The 7,760-nt window shown below is 44.3% G+C and overlaps 1 protein-coding gene across 4 annotated transcripts in view; it reads left to right on the top strand.

Moving 5' to 3' along the window:
* The first annotated feature begins 3,402 nt into the window (after positions 1–3,402).
* Positions 3,403–7,760, top strand: part of col6a4a (collagen, type VI, alpha 4a) — a 35,278-nt gene continuing 30,920 nt past the window's right edge. For 2 of the 4 annotated variants that reach the window (XM_040164968.2, XM_040164967.2), the window contains exon 1: positions 3,403–3,492. The gene's annotated coding sequence lies outside the window, so the exon portion shown is untranslated. Of the gene's footprint in view, positions 3,493–4,456; positions 4,474–7,760 lie in introns of those variants that run through there. The other 2 variants (XM_040164966.2, XM_078094191.1) reach the window with 2 other exon arrangements.

Here is a 7,760-nt window from a genome sequence, read left to right as displayed (position 1 = left end):
TAGTACTTCAGATTATTACAGTTTCTGAACCTGTTGAAATGTTCTCCGGGCTTTACTGTACACATTTGAGTAACACAATGACATGACGTCATGCTGTGAGATGGTTGGCTCGCAGGTACTTTCAGACATGTGTGTCCTTTAATCCCTTTAGTCTCAGTTAATGAGCAGCTTAAAGAGAGGCAGCGATACAGCTCTTTGTTAGGGTTCTCCAGAGAACCTTACAGAACCACTGGGTTCCTCTGGTAAAGCAGAGGAACGCAGTGTTTTATATATCAAAATGATGTTATGACGTTCTGATAACTGACTGTCTGGACGTGTGCAAGGAGAAGCTGCTGATGTCGGAACTTGGATTAACAGGAGATCTATGATGTCGTCTCAGTTACATGTAGGAACGTTTAGCTGCTCCTGACTAATAGAAGCTATTTATTGATGTTGTATTATTTTAATTGTCTGACAGAATATCTTGTAAACAGACTTTAAATCAAGTTTATATCAAGACACGAATTTCCTTTGTATATGTCAGAGGTGGATTGGACTGTATCGTTAGTTAAACAGTCCCAGGTGACCAGTACCCGAGTAAATAGTGTCATAGCTGGCTCAAGCTATGCCAAACATCAGGGGCAGGAGACGGTGTACAAGAGTAAAGAATATACGTTTATTAAAGTATAACTTAACAGGAAGAACTTCAATTATAAACCATATCCAAAAACCATAAGGATCCTATGAGGTGGGAAGTCAGTAATTCAGTGGTGTAAGTGTGGATGTGTGAATGAAAAGAATAACTCAAACACAACAGAAGTGCATGGAGACGGCAGCAGGGAGCGAAGGCCAGGTCTGCCTCCTCTGGATCCCCCTCTGGATCTTCTCTGGATCTCCCTTCAACTGGCAGGGGCATGGCATAGATAGAGCTTAGGAGACACCGGGCCCAGGTGCTCTCCATTGGCCGTCACGACGATGCCCCAGCCAGGCTCACCTATAGGGCGACAGTTAGGTAGACCCTACTCATACTACGTGTGGGGCATCACAATAGTTTCCAGATAAATGGTCCAAGTGGACTACTTCACCGTAAAAAACATCTGAGGCAAACGTGTAATTTGCGATTCTGAGCTATACAAAATAAAACAAATTAACTGAAACAGTCACAGGTGACTTCCAGATAGCTCCCAGACAAATTCGTCACTCTTAGAGCGTTAGCATTCATTACCCTGAGCGTATTAGAATTCAGCATTGTTAGCGTGTTAGCCATCTGCTCTTTAAGCGTGTTAGTGGTCGTGATTATGAGCACGTTAGCATTTATAGTTTTTAGTGTGGTAGTGTTCAACACTTTAAGCGTATTAGCGTTTGTGATTGCGAGCTTGTTGGCGTTCATCACTTTTAGCGTGTTAACATTCAACACTGCCTGTTATGGTTTGTCGCTTCAAGCTTGTGTGTTAGCGTTTGCTATTGTGATGATTTTGTCTCGAGAGCATAGAATAGTTTCACTTTACAGGTAAAGATTTGACTTTAAAAAATTATTTTGAGAGATTTTTTTGACTGAAACCCTAAAAACACATGTAGAAAATCCCCGTAAGGCAGCCGGTCCGGACTCCGTTTCCCCTCACACCCTGAAGCATTTTGCTGACCAGCTTTCTCCGGTGTTCACTGACATCTTCAACACCTCCCTGGAGACCTGCCACGTACCAGCCTGCTTCAAGGCCTCCACCATCATCCCTGTCCCCAAGAAGCCCAGGATCACAGGACTCAATGACTACAGGCCCGTCGCCCTGACCTCTGTAGTCATGAAGTCTTTTGAACGGCTAGTCCTGACCCACCTGAAGTCCCTCACCGACCCCCTCCTGGACCCCCTGCAGTTCGCCTACAGAGCCAACAGGTCTGTGGACGATGCTGTCAACATGGCCCTCCACTACATCCTCCAGCATCTGGACTCCCCAGGAACCTACGCCAGGATCCTGTTTGTGGACTTCAGCTCTGCCTTCAACACCATCATCCCGTCTCTGCTGCAGGACAAACTCTCCCAGCTGCACCGCCCGACTCCACCTGCAAGTGGATCACAGACTTCCTGTCTGACAGGAAGCAGCATGTGAAGCTGGCAAACGTGTCTCAGCCTCTCGGACCATCAGCACTGGTTCCCCCCCAAGGCTGCGTTCTTTCCCCTCTGCTCTTCTCCCTGTACAGCAACAGCTGCACCTCCACTCACCAGTCCTTCAAGCTCCTGAAGTTTGTGGATGACACCACCCTCTTTGGACTGATCTCCAGTCCAGTCCAAAGAGGGACTGGGACTGGGCCTACAGGTGGGAGTCTGACCATCTGGTGTCGTGGTGCAGCCAGAACAACCTGGAGCTCAACGCTCTAAAGACAGTGGAGATGGTTGTGGATTTCCGGAGGAACAGAGCCCCACCCTCCCCCATCACCCTGTGTGACTCCCCCGTCACCACTGTGGATTCCTTCCGTTTCCTGGGCTCCATCATCACCCAGGACCTCAAGTGGGAGCTGAACATCAGCTCCATCACCAAGAAGGCTCAGCAGAGGTTGTTCTTCCTGAAGCAGCTGAAGAAATTCAACCTGCCGAAGACGATGATGCTCCACTTCTACACGGCCATCATGGAGTCCGTCCTCTGCTCCTCCATCAGCGTCTGGTACGCTGCAGCCACAGCCAAGGACAAGGGCAGGCTGCAGCGTGTCCTCCGCTCTGCAGAGAGGCTGATCGGCTGCAATCTGCCGTCCCTGCAGGACTTGTTCGCTTCCAGGTCTCTGAAGCAGCTATAAAGACCGTAGCCGACCCTCTCACCCCGACAAAACCTGTTTGTGCCCCTTCCATCTGGCAGGAGGCTGAGGTCCATCAGGACCAAGACCTCCCGCCACACCAACAGTTTCTTCCCGTCGGCAGTCGGGCTCATCAACAGAGCCGGTCCCCCACTGACTGACTATAACACTCCACCGGTCACTTTCTTTCATTCTGCACATGTCACTTTAACTGTCATTTTTCTCTTTGTCGTCACTCGTCACTTTGTCGTCACTCGTCACTTTGCCGTCACTTTGTCACTTGTTCGCTAGTGCACTTTATGCCTAATATTTTTTTACTTTTTAAATATTTTTTATTTTTAACTCTAACTTTATTCTCTTGTTTTATACTAACCCATAGCCTTATTCTACTAACCCATTGCATTAGCATTTCATTTTACTTTATTTTGTTACTTGTGCACTGCTGTCTTGTTGTCTATTGTTACACTGTCTACTTTCACGCACCAACCGCCAAGACAAATTCCTTGTATGTTTGACATATTTTGGCAATAAATGTTTCCTGATTCCTGATGTCCTCCTGACATCCAGTAATGCTCCTCAGGCCTGATGCTGTCAGATGGTGAAGCTCCTCCCTCTTTCAGTGTGGGAGGCGTAGTTGGCTGGGAGGGGTTTCCTGCAGAGACGAGCATGCGCCTCCCTGCGAGGCTGCAGGACGGGTTTGGCAGTGCAGAGGACAGCAGCAGCAGCTTCGTAAGTGTGTCTATACTCCTGTAATGCATGAATGCAATCTGAAAGCTCAGTTTATTCTGAGGGACATGAAGCTTTGCGTTACTTACTCAACTCAGCTTCAGACCAGCAGACTGGAGTTGGTTGCGAATACTGATTATCTTCACTGTTCATCAGCTGCGGAAAATTAAAGTTTCAGTATTCCAAAAAAAATATCTAAATAAAATGAATTCTTAATTCAAATTACATCCTCTTAGTTCTCTTTAATTTGGACAGACTCTTAAGAGGAAATTTGTGTCCTTTTAAGGCCAAATAACTCATACTTTTGGCCTAGCTGTTGGTGCTGATTTAATAATAATAATAACATATTATTATTGAATGGTAGGGGGAACACTGTGTATGCTTTGGAGGTCTCATCGTCAGTTAGGGCGGCCCCTGCATGTTCTCCCGTGTCTGCGTGGGTTCTCTCCGGGTTCTCCGGCTTCCCCCCACAGTCCAAACACATGCTCTGGGGATCAGGTTGATGGTTGACTGTAAATTGCCTGTAGTTGTCCGAATGTGAGGGTGAATGGTTGATTTTCTCTGTCAGCCCTGCCATTGGTTGTGCACCCCGTCTCTGGCCCGATGTTAGCTCAGATTGACCCCCAGCCCCCCTGTGACCCTGTATGCAGGATAAGCCGCTTTGAAGATGGATCTAAAGAAAATACAGACATCTAATCAAGAGTAGACAATCACATGTTCCAGCCTAAAAACAAAATCAAACCGCTTCAAACGGATTCAAATCAGCTGACAATAATCTACAAAAGAATAAAAAGAACATAGACCTTGTTTCAGCACCGTAATACAAGGGAACTGCCAAGTTTTAAGAACCTTTTCCAACACGTCTTTCGTCCTCTACCCCTGGGTCAAAGGTCAACAGGAGAGAAGCATTCATTCATACGTCCACACTAATGAAGGAAACGTCAAAAAGACATAACGATGTTGGCTTACTTCAGTGTGTCCTGTGTGAGTACCATCCATCAGCACTTAAATAATAGCAAAATAATAATAATATAAATATAATTAAATATTAAATAATGCTGTGCTTTGTCTTCATGTTGAATGAGACATGTTTTGTTTGTTTGTCTTATATTATATATTATTATTATAAAGAAGCTTTGAATGTCTGACGTCTTATCACAAAACAAGTCTTTAAGCTAAATCCTCGATTTGAAAGATAATTTTTTTATGGAATCTAATGCCTTTTACTGATATAAACTACACCACAGTTGAAATTTAGTTTTTAATTCTTGAAAAAAAAAAATTAAGTTGAATATTTTGTTAAATACAATCATATTTTGAATTTTGGAAATTACAATATCCATGTTATGGAGTTAACTCTTCAACTCTGTGGAGTGATTGGAAATGTTTGGATCACATGAGTCTGAAACACGATTGGTATATTTATGCTGATGCTAATAATGTGTCCTGATATGAGCATCAAGCACCAGCTTTATAGCTTAGCTTAGCATAAAGACCAGAAACGGAGGGACCAGCTAACCAAGCATTATTTTTTCAATTAACCTTTTTTTATTTAAAATGACTGGATTCTCTCCCAGGTACATGCGCTTGCCCTCTACGGCTGAATGTTCACCTACCAGATATTTTAATTAATCAAAAACATGAGAGAACCAGGTGACACACCACCAATATCTTTATGATCCAATGAAACCTCCAGGTGGTTTTCTGTGAGCATCACATGTGATGGGGATCTCAAGCAGAATGTAAACTGCACAAACTAAATGTTAAGTCTGCTGAGTAAATTAATGTAAACGCTTGATAACAGCTGCCTTTCCTGTTATTCAGATCTTTGATGAGTAAGGCACTTTCATTTTGTTTACACTATCTTGTTTGTTCTGCCGGATAACTAGATTGCTTTTAAAAAACACTGAAATGTCCAAAAAGTTTAGAAGAGGTAATGAATACAAACAAACATAAATATGTACAAATAAAGAGGAGGAAGAGGAGAGAGGTCCAGTTGTCGGGACCGATGAAAGCGTATCCAAGGGCGGCACCCAAGAAAAACCTGAGCCCTAACTATAACCCTAATGCAGCCCTAACTATAAACCTGAGCCAGCCCTAACTATAACCCTAATGCAGCCCTAACTATAAACCTGAGCCAGCCCTAACTAAAACCCTAATGCAGCCCTAACTATAACCCTAATGCAGCCCTAACTATAAACCGGGGCCAGCCCTAACTATAAACCTAATACAGCCCTAACTATAAACCTGAGCCAGCCCTAACTATAACCCTAATACAGCCCTAACTATAAACCTGAGCCAGCCCTAACTATAACCCTAATGCAGCCCTAACTATAAACCTGAGCCAGCCCTAACTATAGGCTCTTCAGACTTTGCACTCCTGTTCTGCTGAAGTGCACCTGAGCCGGAAGCTGAACCTTTGCCAGGTATCACATCACCACTGTCACAGCCAAGAGGACGACTCCACATCTTCATCATCTTCATCACCCTCATTCTTTCACATGTGTTGCTATAACACCAATGAGAGAAAGGCAGTTTTTCTTCTTCTGTAGTGCTTAAATATTGTAGGAGCTCTTAGTCAATATTGAGTTAGTGGGTGTTGGTTTGCTTCAAGAGCTATTTACTAAATCAGTCCAGGAGCTTCCTGCCTCACAGATCTGCTAATTAACTCCCTGATGAGGAATTTCCTGCCGATACCGTCAGCCTTCCCATTCCGTCTCTTCCCATCACTTCCATCTTCTACATTGTCTTCTACTTCATCCCTTCTTAGCATGCTTCACCTTCAAACTTATCTCCAGCATTAAACTAAACAGGAGCAACCAGTGAGAAGGTTCCAGCCTTTAAGAGGCGATCCGTGAGCAGGCTCAAAGTGACTGAATCCAGACTAAACAAAGGTACCAGAGCTTCACGGAGACTCTGGCTGAACTCCCTTCTTATCGCCCGAAGCATCAGAGAGGTTCAAACAAACACATGATGACTCCAGCCGAAGCCCTCGGAGGAAGTGTTTTTTCTATTTGGAGGTTTTTTTTTAAGTTCCTTGGACCTTTAATCATCTCTGAGCAAATTCAACTGGTTATTTGTTACAGTTTTCTATTCATAGACTTTAAACAATAATGCATAATAAATGCAGCTAAAATGCCAATTACTTCTACGACAAAAAACAGACTTCTCCTCCCAAATAAAAACTTATTTGCAAATACTTGATAATAATTGATTAATATTAATGTATCCATTGTGATGTCTACAAAAGTCCAAATTACAGATCTCCTGGTGATCTGATATCAAACTAGGAGCTGGGACCAGTTTATTTGTTTAAAAAAATTGAATCGATGCTCAACTAATACGTTGATGAATATATTTTTCCAGCACTTGTTAAATCCCAACCTTTGGAAGACCTTTGATCACAGAAGACACCTTTAAACAGCCCAATCCCTCTAAGTAGCCCCATAACATCGACCAAGTACAAGTCAGTGCTTGAGTGGTAGAATCCGCCTCGCTCAATTTGATTGGCTGCCGGGACAAGTGGTACACTGACGAGTGTTACAACTATCTAGACTTTTATGTGCGTCTGATAAACGGACTGGATGAGACGCTGCTGACGAAGACAAGGGGCGCTGGAGCACAGTGTTGTTTGAGGCCAAACCCTCTCATATTAATGTGGTCAAGTTCTAATTTCTATCTCAGAGCTTCTCCTATAAAGCAGGCAGCTCCACAATGAAACATAAAACACTCTCTTTTATGGACTGATATTGCTCAGGGTGTCTCTGTTCACAGACTCCTGGAGTGTTTGTCTGATGCAACGTACGGCTCACATTCCACACCGAGCTGTTTTCCATCAGGTCCAAACATGGTCTCCATACGTTGAAAAAAGGGCTCCGTTTAGACAGAGCACAAACATCTGCCTTTCAAACAATGCAGCCAGGGCGGGGGAGGGGAGGCCAGGGGCCCCGTCCTTGAACCTTCCAGCTGCATCGTCTCCAAACCCGACACATGTTTGTTGTTATCACGGCGTATAGATTTACAGAGGTTGTGCGCTCTGACGGACCTCCATGCAGCTACACTCTAACCACGTTCATCTAAAAGCTTCTTTTTCTTTAACTCTCAATTAATTTTCTGGTTTCTCACTCACTGCTCTGAAAACCATCCATCTCCATCCATCTTCAACCGCTTATCCGGGGTCGGGTCGCGGGGGCAACAGCTCCAGCAGGGGACCCCAAACTTCCCTTTCCCGGGCCACATCTACCAGCTCTGACTGGGGGATCCCAAGGCGT

The sequence above is a fragment of the Gasterosteus aculeatus genome, chromosome 20 (assembly GCF_964276395.1).
Source record: "Gasterosteus aculeatus chromosome 20, fGasAcu3.hap1.1, whole genome shotgun sequence".
Taxonomy (NCBI): Eukaryota; Metazoa; Chordata; class Actinopteri; order Perciformes; family Gasterosteidae; genus Gasterosteus; species Gasterosteus aculeatus.
Note: the sequence above shows the minus strand (reverse complement) of the source record. Positions and strands in the feature narration are given on the sequence as shown.